At 48.9% G+C, this 22,672-nt stretch overlaps 1 protein-coding gene across 6 annotated transcripts in view; it reads left to right on the forward strand.

Moving 5' to 3' along the window:
- Positions 1 to 22,672, forward strand: part of LOC146394453 (steryl-sulfatase-like) — a 201,537-nt gene that overhangs the window by 19,939 nt on the left and 158,926 nt on the right. Inside the window, exon 1 of one of the 6 annotated variants that reach the window (XM_085007101.1) lies at positions 19,207 to 19,290. The exons of the other annotated variants lie outside the window; for them this stretch is intronic. The gene's annotated coding sequence lies outside the window, so the exon portion shown is untranslated. Of the gene's footprint in view, positions 1 to 19,206; positions 19,291 to 22,672 lie in introns of those variants that run through there. 6 annotated transcript variants of the gene reach the window in all.

Genomic DNA, 22,672 nt, shown 5'->3' on the forward strand with positions numbered 1-22,672 from the left:
TACTGTGGCACAGGTTCGAATCCTAGCCCAGGAACTTCCGCATGCCGTGGGTGCGGCCAAAAAAAAAAAAAAAAAAAAAAAAAAAAAAAAAAAAGATGCCCGGTTCTTGCTAACTTTATGGCTTATCTAGGTATTAGCGTTTTTCAGGTCCAGGTCACCCCTCTCCGTGGAGCTAACCCTTGCCGGTTGCGTTAGAGGGGGGATTAAAAACATTTCTGATCCAAGGTGATGTCTCTGCAAAGGGCAAAGTTATTTTACAGAAAGGGTGCTCTATTTTGTGGTTATGTGCCGTGGGCACTAAACACAGTGATACCCGACCCCGTGTTGCTGGGCCTGGTCCTATAGGGACTTGCCTCTTTCCTAATGGAGCCGCTGCCCCATCTTCATGTACAGTGAGCTTAGCGCCTAACAACTGATGCTATCGGGACTCAGAAATGTAAAAGGCTCCAGTGCATGAAAAAAAAAAAAAAAGGTAGAGACTTCCTCTCTTTGTCTTTAACATGTAAACCATAAAAATCAGGCATCCCTGAAAAGGCTGATAGAACAGGCATGACAAGGTTGTGGGTAAAAACTCTAAACCATGTTCTCCAGAGCAGCGGCCACCTGCCTTGTGCTGTTTGCCCCATCCTCTGATTTAACTCCCCACCCTGTTTGCGCATTAATCCCGTAAAACTCACGGAGTCAAGGAGTCCCGGAGCTCCTCCCTCATGGCCCCAGGATCCAGGTAGTAGAAGAGGTAGCAAGGACGAGGCAGAGGTGCTGTCTCACCTCCAGGGTTGTCCAAGACGGAAACTGGGTAAACAGTGCGGGTGCCAGCGTCGGTGGTGTTGAAATGCTTATCCTGAGCAGGAAGTTCAGGCCGTGGCGCAGTTCTGGGCTCAGCTTGGGCAACTGGCTTGACTTTCAGCCCTGATGGAAAGCCCACCGGTGAGATCCACTGGGTCCAGGGTCCAGCGTTCCTTTTAGGGGTTCTAGGACGGGGGGATGTCTTGTCCTCAGATAGATGGGGAGCAGGGTGGGGTCTCTCTGACAGTTAATTTGTCTCTCCCAGGGTTTCTCAGCTGCAGTTGTGGAAGGTCTGTTGCTGTAGGGACAGCCCCAGGCATTGGAAGATATTTAGGGTCTACCCACTAGATGCTCTGATCAACCCCCCTGCCAATTACGACAACCAAAAAGGTCTCCAGTGGTTGTCCAGGGTGCCTGCAGCTCTGGATGACAACTGAGGACCTAGAAGCAGCATTTATAATGCACAAGGCACTGTTTACCATAGTCAAACATGGAAACAACCCACGTGTCCATCAGCAGACAGTCGGATGCCGTTCCCTGGTGGCCTCGCAGTTAGGGATCCAGCGTTGTTGTCACTGCTGTGGCTGGAGTCACTGCTAGGACGTGGGTTCAGTGCCTAACTTCTGCATGCTGCAGGCACAGCCAGAATAAGAGAAAAGATCAACAGAATAAAAACAAAGAACAAGAAACTAATTATGGGATTAAGAAGATGTGTTTTATGCATGTATGTGTATATATGTACATTTCCTTAATTTTACACGCACACACACACACATATACATACATACCAAACACACACACACATAATAGAATATTACCCAACTATAAAATGAATGAACCTGGAGTTCCCATCGTGGTGCAGTGGTTAGCAAATCCGACTAGGAACTATGAGGTTGCGGGTTTGGTCCCTGCCCTTGTTCAGTGGGTTAAGGATCTGGCATTGCCGTGAGCTGTGGTGTAGGTTGCAGACGCGGCTCGGATCCCGCGTTGCTGTGGCTCTGGCGTAGGCCGGGGGCTACAGCTCTGATTGGACCCCTAGCCTGGGAACTTCCATATGCCGCGGGAGCGGCCCAAAGAAATAGCAAAAAGACAAAAATAAAATAAAATAAAATGAAATAAAATAAAATGAATGAACCATAAAAAGAATGACATACTGCCATTTGCCGAAATGTGGATTGACCTAGAGATTATTATGCTTCGTGAAATAAGTCAGAGAAAGACTATCTGATCTCCCTTGTAGGTAGACTAAGAAATAATGCAAACGGATGTATATATAAAACAGAAATAGTCTCACAGACGTAGAAAATAAACCAGTCATTACCAAAGGGAGGGCGAAGCAGGGAGGGATAAGTTAGGGGTATAAGCTGAACATACACACACTACTCTGTATAAAATAGATAAGCAGCAAGAATTTACAGTATAGGAGTTTCCATCGTGGCTCAGAGGAAACAAATCTGACTAGTATCCATGAGGATGCAGGTTCAATCCCTGGCCTCGCTCAGTGGGTTAAGGATCTGGTGCTGCTGTGAGCTGTGGCATAGGTCACAGACATGGCTTGGATCTGGTGTGGCTGTGGCTGTGGCTGTGGCCAGCAGCTGCAGCTCCAGTTGGACCTCTCACCTGGGAACCTCCATGTGCTGTGGGTGCAGCCCTAAAAAGACCAAAAAAAAAAAAAAAGAGTGTACTGTCTAGCACAGGGAAGTATAGGTATAGCCATTATCTTGTAAGAACCTATTTCAGAATATAATCTGCAAAAGTACTGAATCACTGTACCGTACACCTGAAATGAACAGTTTTGTGATCAACTATACTAAAGTAAAATTTAAAAAATAGTAGACGTTCCTTGGTGGCCTAGTGGTTAAGGATCTGGCATTGTCACTGCTATGGCTTGGGTCTCTGCTGAGGTGTGGATTTGATCCCTGGCCCAGGAACTTCTGCATGATGTGGGCACGGCCAAAATAGTAATAATAACAACAAATAAAATGCACCAGGCTGAGCTCTGAGGTAGAGCAGGCTTCCTCAGCCTTGGCATAACTGACGTTTGGGGCCCTATCTTTCTATGATGTGGGGCCATCCTGGGCACCGCAGGCTGTTCAGAACCTCCCACTTAGATGCACCTCCGTCCACAGCTATCTGCAGACATGGCCAATGGCCTCCTAGGGAGCCAGCGCACCCCCTATTTAGACTCGCTGAGCTGGAGACAGGAGGTGGCCCTTGGAGGTGAGACAGAGGCAGAAGAGAGCCTGTCTCAGCTCTTCCCCCGGGTTTCCTGGCAGCTCCTCTCGTCTGCCGGAGGTACCCCGGCTTGTCCGACCTGAGTCGCTGGGCCTGTCTTTCCTGGGTCCCTCCTTGGCACTGCTGTCCATATGAGGAAACTCTGGGGTTACAAGAGTTCAGGGGACTTGGCCAAGATCCGACTCTGCAGCAGAGGCGGGCTTGGCCAACACCTGACTTCTCCAAATACTTCTCTCCAATTACAGATCCATAGCCCTTTGTCCGTAGCCAGAAAGAAAGAAAAAGCTTTGGAAGCCCAGTTTCTGGTTCTTTGGCAGTGACACTAGTTCTGAACCAAGGAATGTAAAACTGATTTAGAAATGAGTGTGTCTTTGTTTGACAGGATACAAGTGTTGTGTTTCACTGCAGAATCATTAATATGCTTCATTGGAGGTGGCTGTCCCAAACTTTGCCCAGGAATCCCCACTTCAGTCCTGCTGCCTCTGGTGACTCTGCCTCAGGACATGCACATTATGCGATATGACCCAGAATGCCCACAAAGGCAAATGACTTTCGACACCCTCTTAGATGAGTCATCCGTGGGATGGGTGACAAGGTGGCGGGACAGAAAAACCCTTGGCTCCAACACTCTGTGTAGAAAACAGACTTATGTTTCCCACCTGTCAATCAGGACTCAGCCCTGGTACAGCACTGGCCTCGCCCAGGGCTTGGCCAGTCTTGTGACTTTGTCTTCCGGGGGACCCTGGCACTGTCTGGACACAAGGTGGGTTGCCTCCACTGCTTAAAAACCTCATTCCTTTTCTGCACTCTCCAAGCTTTGCCATAATGCGGGAATACTCAGAAGCCTAAATGCAGCCAGAAACATTGGGCAAAATGGCTGTACCAGTGATGAGCAGTTATTGACACCTGCTCCCCAGCCCCTTCACCTAAAAGGCAAAAGAACCCCTTCCTCAAATCGATGTGGGGTCATGAGGGCCCAGCTTGCGATTCTGTGGCCTGGGAATAACAAACCAAAAAGGCATGTCTTGACTTTGGAAAGATCAGCTATGTGATTCAAAAACCAAAAAAATAAAAAAAGACCCAAAAGGCCAGGGAGTCCCCATTGGGCCTCACTGGTTTACAAACCTGACTAGTATCCTTAAGGATGTGGGGTCCATCCCTGGCCTCGCTCAGTGGGTTAAGGATAAAGTGTTGCCTTGAGCTGTGGTGTAGGTTGCAGGTTCCGCTCAAATTTGACCCTTAACCTGGGAACTTCCATATGCCACAGGTGGGGGCCTGTAAAACACACACACACACACACACACACACACACACACACACACACACACAAAACAAGTCCATTTGTGGTTAGTTGAGAAGAGGGGAAAATAGGTGTTTGGTGAGTAAATGCTGGGTGAGGATTTCCCAGCCTGAGCACGGTTGACATGTGGGCTGTCCAATTTTTTGTTGTGGGATGGGTCTTGTGCATGGTAGGATGTTTAGTCGCATCCTCAGGGACCGTGCAGGAGATGCCAGTAGCCCCCACCCCGTATGACAACCAGAATGACTCCAGCCATTGCCAATGCCTCTGGGGGGTGGGCGTTGGGGAGGGACTGCAAAGTCACCCCCTCGTTGACGTCCACTGGTCTAGAAGAAGCATTTAAGAATTAGTAAGACAGAGGAGTTCCCTGGTGGCTCAGTGGGTTAAAGATCTGGTGTCCATCACTGCTGTAGCTTGGGTCACAGCTGTGGCATGAGTTCGATCCCTGGCCCGGGAACATCTGCATGCTGAGGGTGTGGCCAAAAACAGACATACCAAAAGAGTTCTCGTAAGACAGATCGTGGACTTAGAGTGGGATTCTTTGGCATGAGTGATATCTGGGGCTGGACCATTCTTTGGTGAATGATCAGGGACTGTCTAGTGCATTGTGGGATATTCTTTTGCATCCCTGGCCTCTACCTCCTGGATGCCAGGAGCACCGCCCACAAACTGTGACAGCCAAACTTGTCTCCAGACAGTGCCCAGGGTCCCCCGGAAGACAAAGTAGCAGGACTGGCCAAGCCCTGGGCAAGGCCAGTACTGTACCAGGGCTGAGTCCTGATTGACAGGTGGGAAACATAAATCTGTTTTCTACAGAGAGTGTTGGAGCCAAGGGTTTTTCTGCCCCACTACCCTGTCACCCATCCCACGGATGACTCATCTAAGAGGGTGTCGAAAGTCATTTGCCTTTGTGGACATTCTGGGTCATATCGCATAATGTGCATGTCCTGAGGCAGAATCACCAGAGGCAGTAGGAGTGAAGTGGATGAAGTGGGGATTCCAGGAACTTGTAGCCGCGTGCGAGTCTGGATGACAGATCTGCCCATCAGGGAGGCTGTAGTCACAGGTGTGTACAGTTGGCAGGTGCACACTCAAAGACTTTCTGGTTGGAGGGCACAGACATCTCACGTCCCTTCACTCCAACCCAGGAAGGGAGTTTTCCGTTTCATAGATGGGAGCGCCACCGAATCAAAGCAAGAGTAGCAGGCACCAGGACTGCTTGCCTTAAAAACAAGTTGCAGATTATCGGTGAGACATTCCTGTTCTGGTGCAGCAGAAATGAATCCGACTAATATCCACAAGGAGGCATGTTCGATTCCTGGCCTCACTCAGGGGGTTAAGGATCCGGCATTGCTGTGAGCTGTGGTGTAGGTCGCAGGTACGGCTCAGATCTGGTGTTGCTGTGGCTGTGGTGCAGACCGGCACCGATTCAGCTCCTAGCCTGGGAACTGCCATATGCCACAAGTTTGGCCCTAAAAAAAGCACACACGAAGAAAATCTGTGATTGACACGATCAGGTGCTTCTGTCCCTGGCTGCTGATGGGGGCTACCACTGTGTTGGAGCATTATTGGTTTTGCATTCTGGCTAAATTATTACTACTTTATGTCCCTTTGAGAGTGGGTGCTGTGGGAGTTATCCACAGCTACATGGCAAATTACTATAAATTTAGCGGCTTAGAACGACACCCGTTGATTGTTTCAGAGTCTGTGGGTCAAGGGTCTATGCATGGCTGAGCTCCCTCATCTGGTGAGGGTCTTTCCAAGGCATGTGTGCTCACCTGAACCTTGGGATCCCCTTACAAGCTGATTCAAGATGTTGGGAAACTCTGGTTCTTGTGGTTGTAGGCTGGGGGCCCTCAGTGTCGAGGGACCACCCCTCCATATGAGCATATCACACACTGTGCCTGTTCCATCAAGCCCAGCAGGCGAGCAGATCTTCTGCTTGGAGTCTGTTTCTGAGGGCTCACCTGATTAGGCCAGGCCCACCCACACCAATCTGTCAGTCACTCAAAGTCAATTGATTAAGGACCTCAGTCACACCACTTCGCTTTTTCCACGTCCTGCTGGTTAGAAGCACATCTCAGTGCCACCCCACCCCCGGCCTCCGGGCCACACAAATACGTACTGGAGAGAATCGTATAAAGTGTAGGTACCAGGAGATCAGGACTGCGGAACTAATCTTAGAATCCTGCCTATGATGCATGCCTTTTTATTTTTGTGGGAGGACTTGGGACCCTAAATAAGATTCAGAAAAATTATGCCAAGAATCTGCTGGCCTAGTTACAGACAGACTTTTGGAGAAACTGATAGAAAAGCTAAAATGGGAGTTCCTGTTGTGGCTCAGCGGTAATGAACCCAACTAATAACCATGAGGACACGAGTTCGATCCCTGGCCTCACTCGGTGGGTTAAGGAGCCAGTGTTGCCATGAGCTGTGGTGTCATCGGCTGTGATCCTGCCTTGCTGTGGCTGTGGCGTAGGCCGGCAGCTGCAGCTCCAATTTGCCCTAGCCTGGGAAATTCCATATGCTGCAGGTGCAGCCCTAAAAAGACAAAACGAAACCAGAAAAAAACCTAAAGTGGCCAATCTGAATGCTCATTAGCTTGTGTTAGCATCACTTATTTACATTGGATGATGATAAAGGAAAGAGAAATGCAGTAAATAATTGAACAGCTCATGGCAGGAGGCGGCAATCTCCTCTTACTCATCACAGCACTATCTTCACCTCCCTCGGAAATGGTGTTTTGGGACTGGCATGCCCTCTGAAGGTGTGAGGAGACCTGCAAGCACCCTTGCCTCTCAGCAGGTGGACTCAATGAGGTCTCTCTGGCCACCCCTGTCTCCCTTCTTCCAGGGAACCCCGAGACATCCTTCCTCTATGAGCCAGCCACAGGGTCAGCCCTGCCCCTTCCCTCTGTCCAGCCAGGCCTCACACAAGACGTGTTCTCGTGTTGATTGAAATTAGTCCCTGTCCTCTGCGTGGTCCTGTCTTCTGTCCTTACACAGAAGGGTCCTAGGACCCGAGGCTGCCCTCCGTGGGCTGGGCCGATGGGTTCAGATCTTGTGTCCTGCTTGTGTCCACAGTGGGGGTGTGACATTTGTCCAGATCTCTGTTTGAGGTGAGATGTCCTGCCCGGGATCCTAGAAGGCTTAATGGTTGTTTTTTGAAAAAGTAAAGTTCAGCCATTCCTGCTGTTGCTCCATCTCTGGCCTCACTCCGTGGGTTAAGGATCCGGTGTGGCCGTGAGCTGTGGTGTAGGTCGCAGAGGTGGCTCGGGTTCTGCGTTGCTGTGGCTGTGGTGCAGGCCTGGTGCTGCAACTCTGATTCGACCTCTAGCCTGGGAATTCGACCCCATTCATCCATATGCCCCAGGTGCAGCCCTAATAAAAGGGGGCGGGCAGTGAGTCGCGTCCTTGCCCCAGAACCCCATGTATCTTTGAACCACCAGGCCCATACCAGCTGCAGAGTCCCCAACAGCCTCCATGAGCCTGGTCACTGGTGAACTTGGCCCTGAACCACAGCCCAGGCTGTTCCCCACCCTCCCTCCTGGCACACAGTTTAGTTTTTGGGTCAAACTGTGTTTGCTTTTCTCTCTTATGTGTCTCCCCACACACCCTGTTGACCGTCCTGAGACCTTAGCTTCTCCTGGCCATGTTCCTTCTCCCTCGTGGCGGTGCTGCCTCCCAGAGTCCCTGGTGGAGCTCCTGCCAAGTGGCCTTGATCCCACCGGGCACATCAGGAGAGACTTCAGTCACGCCCTCGGGTGCACAGCCAACAGCAGGGAGAAAAGGAATGAAACAGGTGAAGGTCCAAGCACCTGATTCAGTTTACAGTGGCACAATTTTATAAATATATATATATATATAGTGTATTTATATTTTATGTTTATATATTTAATTGTATATATATATAAGATATATATACACAGATAGATACAGATCTATAAATGTCTCTCTTCTAAATTTCTTTTTTTTTAAATGGGAGTATGGTTCATTTGCAATGTTGTGCCAATTTCGGCTCTACAGCAGTGGAACCCCGTCATCCATATATATCTCCATTCCCTTTCTCGTATTCTCTTCCATCCTGGTCTATCCCAAGAGACTGGATAGAGTTCCCTGTGCTGGACAGCAGGACCTCATGGCATATCCATTCTCAGTGTCGCGGTTTGCATGTACGAACTCCCCATCCATTTCCACTCCCTCCCCTCCCCCGTCTTCTAAATTAATCTATATTCTTCTAAACTCCACATATACTGTTTTAAACTTATATACATTTTTATTCATATTTCTATTCATATCTATATATGTTTCCTTCAGTCTGTTATTTTTCTTTAAATGCTGTAACGCATGTTGACTGCTCTTTTGGAAGCACGTTTTATGCCTTATTAAATCCACCCACTTGCCCCGTTCCATGGTTTTCCTTAAGCCTCCACGTCGTGTGAGCATCGCCCGCCATGAGCCCGTTTTCATCCCCCCAGCGGGATCCTTTTCGCCTGTGTTCCTCCATCCCCACTCCCACCCCTCGCCTGCCTGTGTCGTTAAGAGGTCCCTTTTTTCTCAGTTCCATCCTGCTTCTTGGAATCCAGCGATGGTTGCCCCCGGCGATGTCGACAGCCCTCAGATTATATCACTCTGCTTCACGGCCCTATAATCCTTCTCCCACGCAGTCCCAGAGCTTATCCCTCAGGCTGAGCAACTGTCCCCTCTCTGTCTCTGTGCCCCTCCGAGCCTCAGGGACTTGTCTTCTGTCCGCCTTATGCTAAATCCACGCACCCTTTCCCTGCCACAGTCGCTGCGTTTCCCCCCACACCTTTCACGTGACGGTCATGTCCAAAGGCAATGTGTCCGCAACTCTTCCCTCTCCTCAGGTGCTGCAGACCAATGGCTCACAGCAGCCACGCGGCATCAGTCAATGAGACGATCACGCTGGTATATCTCAGACGGCTCTGATTTGCACAAATGTGTAATTACTTCAAAACACACAGCTAATAGGAGGGCTAAGGGACGTGCCCTGAATAGGGGCAAATTACCCCGTTGTAAATAAAGACCAAAAACATGTTTTAAAATTTTACTTTATTGAAATGTAGTTGATGTACCATGTTGTGTGAATTTCTGCTGTATAGCAAAGGGATTCCATTATACACACACACACACACACACACACACACATATATATATATTCGTTTACGTATTATTTTCCATTGCTTTATCCCAGGATATTGAATGTGGTTCCTGGTTGCTGGACAGGGGGACCCTGTTGGTTATGCATCTTGGGTATAATAACTTGCATCCACTAATCCCCAACTCCCACTGCCTCCCCTTCGTCCTCCTTTCTCTGTTGGCAAGCACACGTCTGTTCTCTGTAAGACCCAAGCTTTAAATCTAGACAAGGAAGCACGCCGCGGTATGCCTGGGTAAAGATGTTCAAAAGCAAGAAAATGCCAAGTGGGTATAGTTTGGGAATAGACACGAGACCCCCAGGCGTGGTGCAGACAATGAATGATCACGTCTTACCTGCAGATAATCCAACGGGCACAGAAGCCTGATCTCTTGTTGATCTGGGACCTCGGCTATGGGAGTGTGGGAAGGGTGGCCCAGCCAAAAGCTTAAGATCTCACAAACGCTGTTCTTTCTGGAAACTTCATCCCGCAGATACAATGTTGCTCTGAAACTGTGATAAGCAGGAAGAATTGGATGCTGACCCCAAGGGATAGAAAGCCCCTGGAGGAAGTAACCTAACCCCTTTTAGAGTCCATCACAGTAAACAGCCAACACGTGCCCTGGGGTTTAGAGTTGTTCAGATAAAAACAGATATGCTCTCCCGGCCAAGAACTCTGAAGCAGGGATGACTGAGGTATTAGGATGGACTTGGGTGTGCAGGTCTGCCAATGCAATCACAGATCCATATAAAGGGTCCAGGGGAGGAGAGAGAGAGCCAGAAGTCAGTGTAGCAAAGTAGAATTTCACACTGATGAACTCGATTTTGAAAGGAACTATTTGGGAGGTTGAGGAAAGGAGGAAAGAGGCATGAAATGAATGGCTTCCATTCGACCTAATCAGGAAGACCCAAAACCCCAAACAGACTCATCAGAATGCTCGGTATCTTTTTACATCTTCTTTCTCAAGGTCACCCTTGATTTGTTGCCAACTATAGTATCTTTTCCTGTGTGATGACTCCCACCTCTGGTTCTTTGCAGACCTTTTGGCGTGCTCTTTCTCAGCTTCTATTTCTGCACCGTCTTCCTGTCTCTGCCCCTGGGAGGTTCCGTTTCCTCAAGCTTTGATGCACTCAAGCTTTTTCAGACGCACTTTCTTCTTCTGTTTCTCCTCGGTGGGTGATTTCGCCCACATCCCTGGTGTCACATGTCACCCTTAGCTTGTCTCCTCATTCCCTACGCTGTGCTCGGCTCTCCACTCATCCCCGTATCCAGGGAGACGATGCTGCTATCATGAGTGATGGTGGGTATCCATCCAGAAACAAAACCTCTATGTACTTCCCACCTTCTCTGCATACAAGCTGAGCTGGTAAAGCCTTCTGGACATGTCGGTTTTCCTCTTGGTGAAGTGGGAAGGAACAAAAGATGACTGATATTGTACTTGATATAGCAAATACATATTTACAGCATTAGGCTCATCGATACATATATTCACAATGGGAGGATAACACCTAGCCCGTTGTGAGCCCTTAGGAATGGATGGTTAGTAGTGGTATTTTATTGTGTGTCCTCTGACATGAGCTAGAAGTATTTTCCAAACTAAGTAGGTCCAAAATTCAACCTTTCACTTTTTCTTTTCCAAATCTGAGTATTTTCCATACTTTCTTGCTCCGTTAATGGTGTCCCAAATAGCCTGCCCATATGCTGGAAGCTTTCATGTCCATATACTTATACTCTTTTCCAATTAGTCTCCATCTGGCTGGCTTAGTTTCTGAAGTATTTCTTCTCCTTCTTCTTCTCCTTCTTCTCCTTCTTCTCCTTCTTCTTCTTCTTCTCCTTCTTCCCCTTCTGCTTCTCCTTCTTCTTCTTCTTCTTCTCCTTCTTCTCCTTCTCCTTCTCCTTCTCCTTCTTCTTCTTCTTCTTCTTCTTCTTCTTCTTCTTCTTCTTCTTCTTCTTCTTCTTCTCCTTCTTCTCCTTCTGCTTCTCCTTCTTCTTCTGCTTCTCCTTCTTCTCCTTCTCCTTCTCCTTCTCCTTCTTCTTCTCCTTCTCCTTCTCCTTCTCCTCCTTCTCCTCTTTCTCCTCCTTCTCCTCCTTCTCCTCCTCTCCTCCTTCTCCTCCTTCTCCTTCTTCTTCTCCTTCTTCTTCTTCTCTTCTCTTCTTCTTCTTCGCTACCCCTGGGCCAGGGATCAAACCCACACCACAGCAATGACCTGAGCCACAGCAGTGACAGTGCCAGATCTTTAACCACCCAGCCACCAGGTAACTCCCATGAAATACCTCTTGAATTTGCATCCTCTCTGTCCCCATGGACACCACCTGCCAATGGTGAACTTAGTTGGGACTTTCACGGCAGTGCGCTTTGGGGATGGGTCCAGTAAAAGATGACTTCAGTACCACAGGACTTCTTTATGGCCACAGTTCATGATTTTCTCTCTATGTTCCTGTCTTCCTTCTCCACTCAGCCTAAGAGTCTGCATCTACCTGGTTCTTTGTTCTTCTTCTTAGAAGCAGTATTCATGTTTATGAAACAAATGTATTGAAGTCATTTTTATGCACTTCGGGGTTTATGCTGCTTCCAGTTGTGCATAAATGAACTTTGAAATCTCCTAACATCCACTGAATGGATTCCACTCTGGATTCTAAGACATCGGTTTCTTGCAAGTTTTTCTTTGCGGCTTGTACCGGTTCCTGTGTTTCTTCTTGAGAGTGGCTGATGGAAATATCACTGATGTGACAAGGTATCATTAAGTGGTTATCGTCTGCTATCATGATGTCCTCACGTGCATCATCATCTTCTTGTTTTTTTCTTCTTTTTTTTTTTTGGCTCTTTAGGGCTGCACCCATGGCATATGGAAGTTCCCAGGCTGGGGGTCAAATCAGAGCTACAGCTGCTGGTCACAGCCACAGCCACAGCAATGCAGGATCCAAGCCACTTCTGTGACCTACACCACAGCTCATGGCAATGCCAGATCCTTAACCCACTGAGTGAGTCCAGGGATAGAACCTGCGTCCTCATGGTCAAGTTTATTAACCACTAAGCCACAACAGGGTACTTCCCCTCACATGCATCCTCAGAGTTTTGGAGTTTTTCTTTTTTTTTAACTTCTATTTTTTTTCCCTCCCACTCTGGGATTATACTGGTATTCTGTGCAAAATTTTTTTTTTTTTTTTTTGTCTTTGGTCTTTTTAGGGCTGCCCCTGTGGCATATGGAGGTTCCCAGGCTAGGGGTCTAATTGGAGCTGTTGCCGCTGGCCTATGCCAGAGTCATAGCAACATCAGATCCGAGCCACATCTGTGACCTACACCACAACTCACGGCAACGCCGGATCCTTAACCCACTGAGCAAGGCCAGGGATCGAACCTGCAACCTCATGGTTCCTAGTCGGATTCATTTCCACTGGGCCACGACGGGAACTCCCTATGCAAATTCTTTTTAACCTCCGGTTGCTCTTCAAAGTAACATTGACGTCTTTGGCACCTGCCTTCTCCGTGGTGGCCGCTGTCTTGGGGTCTTCTTCGTTCTTTTACTTCATGTCCTTTCCATCTGGAGTGCTCCTTGAAAGTGGATCGTCTACGGCTACCTGGCAAACATTCCGTGTTTCCCGGTAACTTCCTGGCCGATCCAGTCCCACAGGCACTCAATCTTGGACCGTGTGGGCAGCATCCCACGGGTACCCAGGTTTCCCATTGTCCATAAAGTACTTCACAGGACTTGATATCCTGAGGTGACATCCATGGGAAGAGGCGGGACAAGAGGGGGTGTCTTTTGTGCCAAGTGGAAGGAGGTGAGGGTGCAAGTCCAGGCAGCACATTTGTGGAGCCTAAGTGGACGTTGCACGTCTGTGAGCGATTGCCTTAGAGCTTGTCTCGTCCCCACTGTCCCCCTGGCACGTCTCTCTGTCTTTTGGGAGGTCAGTGAGCCCCAGGTAGAAGCCTCAGGACCTAGTTGATTTGAATCACCTCCTGCTTGGTCTCATCTACTGTGAAACTCCATTCACTCCCCATCTCCCCATTTTCCCTCTGGGAGCGTAATTTGCTGCCTGCAGTGTGTCCCGTTTTTCTTTGAGAACCTGCCTCATCGGACCTTGGAGGACACTCTTGCTTTGGGTCCTCAGATGCCCCCCAAATATGTTTCCACTGGCCTCAGCTAGCCTCCCCGTTCATATCCCCATCAGAAACACTCCCTTCCAGGGAGGCCGTCTTCCCACCGCCCAGCACTCCCCATCCTGCCCGCGCCCTTGGCACCTTCAAACCCTCTTCATGCATAGTTCCCAGTCTTTCCTCCTAAGTCTGCCTTATGTCAGGAATAGTCTACACTGCTTCTCCTTCACACATACCACGACTCACTGTACAAATCCCACCTTCAAAGTGCCACTCAGGTCATTTTTCTGAGAGATGAGCTGTCAGAGAAACTAAAACCCCAAGGCCATTAAGAACCGCCCCCCCGCCCCCCCCCCACCCCCGTGGAGGGCCAGGCTCCTCCCTGATGGGAAACCCATCTTTCCTGCACTCGCACATGTCAGGTCAGTGACACGAATGAGTTTGTGTCTCTTTCAACAATTGCACTTAACACGCTGTGTATTTGGGATTTGCACATAACATGTGCCCTCCTTGAAGACAGAGTCCCTGGCTTACGAATCTTTACATCCCTAGTATCTGATGCATAGCTTCTCAGTAGATAATCTTTGATGAATGCACCTTCTACAAAATTGCATGCGGGAGTTCCTGTGGTGGCGCAGCGGAAATGAATCCGGCTAGGAACCATGAGGTGGCAGGTTTGATTCCTGGCCTCGATCAGTGGGTTAAGGATCCAGCGTTGCCATGGGCTGTGGTGTAGGTCACAGATGCGGCTCAGATCTGGTGTTGCTGCAGCTGTAGCTTTGATTGGACCCCTTGCCTGGAAACCTCCATATGCTGTGGGTGCAGCCCTAAAAAGCAAAATAAATAAATACATACAAACATACATACATACATAAATATATTTACCTGTTTTGTTCTATCCATCCTTTTTTCTTTTCTTTTTTTATTTTTTATTTTTTTTTTTTCCTATTTCTTGGGCTGCTCCTGCAGCATATGGAGGTTCCCAGGCTAGGGGTCCAATCGGAGCTGTGGCCACCAGCCTACGCCAGAGCCACAGCAACGCAGGATCCGAGCCGCATCTGCAACCCACACCACAGCTCACGGCAACGCCGGATCGTTAACCCACTGAGTAAGGGCAGGGACCGAACCCACAACCTCATGGTTCCCAGTCGGATTCGTTAACCACTGCGCCACAACAGGAACTCCCTATCCATCCTTTTGTAGCTTAGGAAGGATGCTGGCATTTTGTCTACCTGTTGGGAGCATGGGCATTTGCCCTGTTTAGGTGAGAAGCCCTGAAATCAAGCAGAGCTGAACCCCTTCTGGAAGCTCCAGGGGAGAATCTGTGTCTTTGCCTTGTCCAGCTCCTAGAGGTCACCTGCATTCCTGGACTGTGGCCCCTTCCTTGTTTCCCTCCTGCCTCTGCTTCTGCCCTCAAGTTTTCTTTAGGGCTAGAGTCTTCTGCCTACCTCCTAAGGACCCTTGTCATGATATTGGACCCCCCTGGCTGACCCAGGGTCATCACCCCATCTCAAAATATTTACCTTAATCACATCTAGAAAGTGTCTTTTTCCTTATCCTATTTGTAGATTCCAGATAATCAGGTGTGGACCTCATTTGGGGTCAAACCACACCTGGTTTCCACTGATGTAGCTTGTGAAACTAGATTTTTTTTTTTCTTTTTAGGGCCACACTGCACGCAGGTGGCATATGGAGGTTTCCAGGGTAGGGGTCGAATCAGAGCTGCAGCTGCAGGCCTACACCACAGCTACAGCAATGCTGTGGGGTCCAAGCCACGTCTGCAACCTATAGCATAGGTCATGGCAGTGCGGGATCCTTAACCCACTGAGCGAGGCCAAGGATCAAACCCGCATCCTCATGGATACTAGTCAGGTGCATTATTGCGAAGCCACAACGGGAACTCCATGAAACTGGATCTCGATTGAACTTTTCTGTGGGCGTATATCACTTATTGATGTGTTCCATTCATTAATAAGCCATTGTGTTGCTCGCTGGAATGACATGATTCTTTCAGAAATAATAATATTTAGGGGTCCACTAACAAGGAGTGGAAACATGAACTTTTCCTGCCGCCTCATCCTGCTTTGATTTTATACAGTACAGACTTTTTCTCTGGTCCATGTGTTTGGGGCAGTTCAGGGACATCTGATAGATCAGAGAGAGACAAAGCTTCACTGTAAACACGGTCCTTCTGTTGACAGAAAACACGTAAACAAAATCAGAATGTTTATTATCATTGGGTGTTAGCACAAGAAAAAAAAATAGTAATGATGAAAGACAGGTCTGCCCAGAGTTCCCTTGTGGGGCAGTGGGTTAAGGACCCAGTGTGGTCACTGCACCTGTCACAGTGCCAGCTGCTTTGGTGAGAGAGTGATCTCTGGCCCCCAGGGAACATCCGCATACTGTGGGTGCAGCCAAAAAAAAATAGAGAAGAAAGTTCTGCCCTTTCCATTTTCTCAGCTGTGCTAAAAAGCTGAAAGGTAATCTCTCTATGCCATGATATTGTCTCTAAATCATTTTTTCCCATTTTTAATTCAAGTATAGATGTTTTGTACGGTGGTACCAATGTTTGCTGTACAGCACAGTGACTCATCCATACATTTATATGCATTCTTTTTCTTATATTATCTTCCTTCCATCCTGGCCTATCCCAAGAGGCTGAGTGAAGTTCCCTGTGCTGTATAGCAGGACCTCATTGCTTATCTATTGCAAAGGTCAGACTTGGCATCTATTAACCCCAAAACTCCCTGTCCATCCCACTCCCCCCCCCTTGGCAACCACAAGTCTGTTCTCTGTGCCTGTGAGTCTGTGTCTGTTCTGTAGATAGGCTCATTTGTGCCCTACTTTAGACGCCACATAGAAGTGATATCCTTTGGTATTTGGTTTTTTCTTTGTGACTGACTTCACGTAATTTGAGAATCTCTAGTTGCCTCTATGTTGCTGCCAATGGCATGATTTCATTCTTCTTTAGGTCTGAGTAGTAGGAATAGTGAGCAGTAGGAACTGTGTATCTGTAACACGTCTTCTTTATCCTTTCCTCTGTTGAGGGACATTTAGGTTGTTTCCATGTCTTGGCTATTGTGAATCATGCTGCTATGAAGACTGGGGTGCATGGATCTTTTTGAACTGTAGTTGTGTCTGGATAGATGCCGAGGAGTGGATGGCTGGATCATATGGTGGTTCTCTCACTTTCTGAGGAACCTCCAGACTGGTTTCCACAGGGTTGTATCAATTTACAGTCCCACCAACAGTGTAGGATGGTTCTCTTTTCTCCACACCCTCTCCAGCATTTATTTGTAGATTTACAAATGATGGCCATTCTGACAGCTCCTGCCAGCCTCTCGTACCCTCCATGGTCCCGTAAAGTACAGCTGCCACCCCACATGGTTACGTGACCTGATTTCTTTTTCCCTGGCCATTGCCTCTGGTCTTGAGATCAAACTCCCCACTTCCAAACTTCTCTAGAAGGTCATAGTTGGCTTTGTCCTTGGCCGCTGCTTTTCTCCCTGTTTCCCGGCTCACCCTGGATGGTGTTGAGACCTGTCTGGTTTCTAAAACCTGCGGGGATGAAACACCAGGCTTGGTGACTGTGGACCCTTCTTTTTATGGTCATGTCATGGCAAACGTAGGCATCTGAGAGAAGTTCCCCTTGGCTGCCATGGCTGGCTGTGTCTCCACAGGTGGAAACATTCACCCCATGAGGTGTTAAGGGACACCACATGGGTAGCCCCAGACTGGGGTCCAGAGCCCTGGGCTTCTGCCGCAGTGTCAGCTGCCTTCCTGTGTGACCTTGAGCCAGGCATTTGCCCTTCCCGAGGCTCCACCCTCTCACCTGAAAATTCAAATCTTTCTTTTTTTTTTTTGGTCCTGCCCAGGGCATTCAGACGTTCCCAGGGCCAGGGATAGCACCCTTGCTGCAGCAGTGATCTGAGTCACAGCAGTGACAATGCTGGATCCTTAATCCCCTGCATCATCAGGGAACTCCTGAAGTCTTTGGACTTTATTTTCTAGACAGAGCTGTTCAGACTCTACAGAGTCACTTCCTGAGGGTAGAGCTGAAACATCCATATTCTCTAAAGCTCCCTGGCTGCAGTTTGAGATCAGATGTCCAGAGCTGTCAAACCAAGACCAGGTGTTGATTTAATGCATGATACTGCAGTTTGGCGGGGGCGGAAGGGGGCAGTAATTGAGGGTTAGGTCATTTATAAAAGTCTTCCCCTAAGAGAGCTGGCACGCTCCATAAACTCCCCCAGCTACCAGACATTAATAATTGCACCATGAAAGCAACTAAGCATGCTTCTGCCTCTAAATCACTTTTTTAAATCCACACTCCAAAGTTGGCAATAATGCCATTTGCAGTGACATGGTTGGACCTAGAGATGATCATACTAAGTGAACTAAGAAAGAGAAAGACATGTGATCACACTTATGTGTGGAATCGAAAACAGGGCACACATGAACCGATCTACAGAATAGAGATAGACTCACTGACATGGAGAACAGAGTTGTGGTTGCTAGGGAGATGGTTGGATGAGGAGTTTAGGGTTCGTAGGTATAAGCTGTTATATATAGGATGGATAAACAGCAGGGTCCTGCTGTAGAGTACAGGGAATTATATTCAATGTCATATGATAAACCATCATGAAAAAGAATATGAGGGAGTTCCCATCGTGGCACAGTGGTTAACGAATCCGACTAGGAACCATGAGGTTGCGGGTTCAGTCCCTGCCCTTGTTCAGTGGGTTAACGATCCGGCGTTGCCGTGAGCTGTGGTGTAGGTTGCAGACGCGGCTCGGATCCCGCGTTGCTGTGGCTCTGGCGTAGGCCGGTGGCTACAGCTCCGATTCAACCCCTGGCCTGGGAACCTCCGTATGCCGCGGGAGCGGCCCAAGAAATAGCAACAACAACAACAACAACAAAGACAAAAGACAAAAAAAAAAAAAAAAAAAAAAGAATATGAAAAAGTATATATATGTATAACTGAATCACTCTGCAGGCATTGACACAATGTTGTCGCTCAATTGTACTTCGTTACATTTTAAAAAAAGTTGGGGAGTTTCCATTGTGGCTCATCGGTAATGACTCTGACTAATGTCCATGAAGTTCTATCCCTGGCCTTGCTCCGTGGGTTAAGGATGCAGCGTTGCCATGAGCTGTGGTGTAGGTCGCAGACCGGCCTGGGACCTGGCCTCGCTGAGGCTGTGACGTAGACGGGCAGCTGTGGCTCTGATTCGACCCCTAGCATGGGAACGTCCCTATGCCACAGGTGCAGCCCTGAAAAGCAAAAAAAAAAAAAAAAAAGTTGGTAGACCATCCTTGGAAGTCAGACACCACTTAGCCAGTGTGTGGCCAGGCCACTCAAGGGGACTGTTTTGTGACTCTGCACAGTCCCTGTTTCACCTACACACCACTCACCCCAGGGGGCTGGCCCCCTGCCCCAGGAGGTGATGGTTCTAATCCTCAGGCCAGAACAGCTCTACCTGCTCGTGTATCAAAGGGAAGCATCTGCCAGGTGATGGTTGTTCACCTGAGGGTCTGGGGGCGGCTGGTTTCCCTGGTAACGGAGGAGCCAACCTGACAGCAATCATCAATCCCTATATAAACGGGAGCCTCCTCCCCCCTGCCTCTGAGGTCTGGAAGGTTTTTCTGCGTCCTGTTTGCTGTCTGCTCTGCACGCTGGGGCGTCACTGCAAGACCCTTTGCCTCTGACATGTAAGGTCCCGTCTTCAGTCGATCCTAGGTGTACCCTTCATGCTTTCCAGGCTCTTTCTTTGCTCCCGAAGCTGAGCAGCTTCTGTGCTTGCAGGCCTGAGGGGTGCAGCCCAATGGCCCGAGACCCACAGGGGAAAAATCCCAGAGCTGGTGCTGGTCGCTGACGGCCAGCTTCTGGATGCCCTCAAAGCCGTGCCCGTGGAGCAGGGCGTGTGTCAAGTCCATAAAGGCACCTTCATTTTGAGTCGGCAGGGCCGAGAGGGTGAAGTGACGAAACAGAAGTGCCGTTTGGCCGTTCATGTTTGTGTGATTCTACACATGGTGATTAATTCAGTACATGACCATGTTTAGCATAAAGTGTGGAGGCTGGTCTGCCGGTGGCCTGGTCCCAAGATAAAACCAAGCCCCATTTGTTCAAGCTGTGGCTGTGAAAGTGCCCGTTGATAGGGTGAGGTTGTGCCAAGAAAGGTTAAGGGTGAGAGATGCTGTTTGAACCTTTGTGAGGCGTCCATGGAAACACCCAAAGGACACAAGGATGGAAGTCTGAGAGGCCTGCTGGTAGGCAAGGAGGTAGGTCTCTGACCAGTAGCCATGGGCTGTGGAGGAGAGCAGAGGGCCTGGGCCTAGGCCACCACCTGATCATGGCCATCAGACAGCTGGAAAACACAGCCCAGCCCGACGTCATGGCCGATTCAGGCTCTTGACGAGCTAATGCTGGCCTGGCGCGTCCAGGGCAGGTTCAGAAACCGTCTTGTCGTGGCTGAGATGAAGTTTGTTCTATGCATTGGTGCTGCAGGGACGGTCTTGAAAAAATGATTCCAGGGAGTTCCCTTCACGGCTCATGGTTAACAAACCCAAGTAGCATCCATGAGGATGTGGGTTCAGTCCCTGGCCTCACTCAGTGTATGGGGGAATCCAGCGTCGCTGTAGCTGTGGTGTAGGCCAGCAGCGACACCTCCCATTCAACCCCTAGCCTGGGAACCTCCATATGCTGCGGGTGTGGCCCTAAAAAGACAGGAAAAAAAAGTTATACTTGGATCCTGTTTTCTCAGGCGTTACCCAGCTTTTTCTTACAAATCCCCCCCCCCACTTGAATCTCCCATGAAAGAATGATCACCTGTATACCCTTCGTAGTTGATCCTAGATTCAGCAATTGAATGACTGGATGATGATCTTGGACTCAGTAATTGGAGGTTTCTGGATGGTGGTAGATTCCGTAATAGAAGGATTTACAGACGGTCATCGATGGAATAATTTAAGGTTTACAATCCTATTGAATAGGATTTCCAGATGACGACAGTCCGTAATGAAGGTTTTATAGATGATCTTAGATTCAGTAATTGAAGGCTTTACAGATGATTGTAGATGCAGTAATAGAAGGATTTACAGATGGTCGGAGATTCCATAATTTAGGGCTTACAGATGGTCGTGGACTCAGTAATTGAAGGGTTGGTTTACAGATGATCGTCGATGCGGTAGTTTAAGGGTTTACAAATGATGATAATTATCATCTAAACCCTTCAATTATTGACTGTCCGTAATTGTCAGCCTTTTGCCGCTTGGGCTTTACCAGTGCCAAGGTGATGAGGGTTGTACAGTGTCTTTCATGAAACAGACGCTCAGCAGTTCTCCTTCCAGTGGCGGCCAGAGCCCTGCAGGATCGGGAAGGAGGGAAGCCAGCTTGTGTCCTCGTGCGAGCGTTCCGTGTTGGATCAGTAAATGACACTGTGCCCTCGAGGGCCCAGAGCTGGACTTCACCTGAACCCCACAGGATGGACCTTCATTGCCTTGGGGTGACTAGAACTTGGCTGCAGCCAGGGCCCCCTTGACAGCTTTAGAAGCAGTGCACCTGATGAGACGTGGCAGTGCCATCGAGCAGTAGCTCAGACAGCGAGCGAAGGAGGAGGCAGAGGCTGGAGCAACAAGATCTCAAGCTGGTTTATGGGCCAAGAGAGTAAGCAGGGAGAACTCAGCCTCCCCTCCCTCAACTTAGGGAGCAGCTAGTTATACAGGGAAAGGGGTAGTTTCTCTTTTTAGCACCTTCTTTTGTTAGCACAGGTGCCTTGGAGTAAGAAACAGGGAAGATGCAAGTTACACTGTTACAATTTAACAGTTTCTGTAGCTGTTCTTGTCTTGCAGCTGTGTTGCATTTTGTATAGTTACCACCTAACACTTCTACCCTTTCCCTCCCCCATGACCTTTTCCCTTTGAGGGGGGGTAATTGTCTTCACAAACACAACCTGTTCCAGGAGGGAGGAGTGGGATATTGGGCAGGGAAGTGCTCTGAACCACAATGAATGCCTTATGGAAGGGGTAAGCTCCCTGGGCTGGATTGATGGGAATGCTGATTGAAGACCAGGTAGAAATGAACCTGTGGGACCACCCACAGGTAGGAGAAAAGGGGATGAGTTCTGGCCCAGCTCTAGCTTTGCTTCCACTGCTCCCTCCCTTCCTGGGGAAGGCTGCTTGCCCTGGGTTGAGGAGTGACAACCCATCCCCATCAGGTTATTGCCAGAATCTCGGAATGGGACTTGATTTGGAAGAAAGGTCATGGAAGATGAGATCCTATGGCAGTGAGGTGCGACCACATTTCAATATTGCTGGCTTCCTTATAAAGAGACTCAGAGAGGAGTTCCTGCTGAGGTGCAGTGGGACTGGCAGCGTCTTGGGAGCATTGGGACGCAAGTTCAATCCCCAGCCTGGCACAGGGGGTTAAGGCTCTGGCATGGCCACAGCTTTGGCTTGGATCCAGTCCCTGGCCTGGGAACTCCATATGCCCGGGGGAGGGGGGCAAAAGAGGAAAAAAAAAAAGTCCGAGAGCCTTGTAGAGGGAAGAGGATGGAAAGCCAGGTAGGGAGAACCCTATGTGGTGATGGAAGCAGAACTTGCAGTGACGCGTCTCCACGTGCAGACACCCCAAGGGTTTCTGGCAACCATAGATAGGCTATGTACCTTCCTCGCCTTGTCACCACAGTCAGAGTATTGATAGAGATGGATAATTCTGAGAAATGCCTTTGCACAGCTCTTCATTTCTACACCTGTGTTAATCATAGGATATCCCTGAGATGTGCCCGGGAGAAACCTTCCAACTCAGCGTATGACTAATTTAAGACATACTGGATATTCCCGTTGTGGCTCAGTGGGTTGGGAACTCGATGACTGTCCATGAGGATGTGGGTTCAATCCCTGGCCTCGTGCAGTGGGCTCAGGATCCGAGGTTGCTGCAGGCTGTGGTGTAGGTCACAGATGGGGCTCAGGTCCTGCATGCCTGTGGCTGTGGCTATGGCATAGGCTGGAAGCTGCAGCTCCTGTTTGATTTGACTCCTAGCCTGGAAACATCCATATGTTGCAGGTATGGCCCTAAAACGAAAAATCAAAAACC

The sequence above is a fragment of the Sus scrofa genome, chromosome X (genome assembly GCF_054392235.1).
Source record: "Sus scrofa isolate SSC_HxYL_T2T_F1_AM1 chromosome X, Sscrofa_HxYL_maternal_Yorkshire_Landrace_v2.0, whole genome shotgun sequence".
Taxonomy (NCBI): Eukaryota; Metazoa; Chordata; class Mammalia; order Artiodactyla; family Suidae; genus Sus; species Sus scrofa.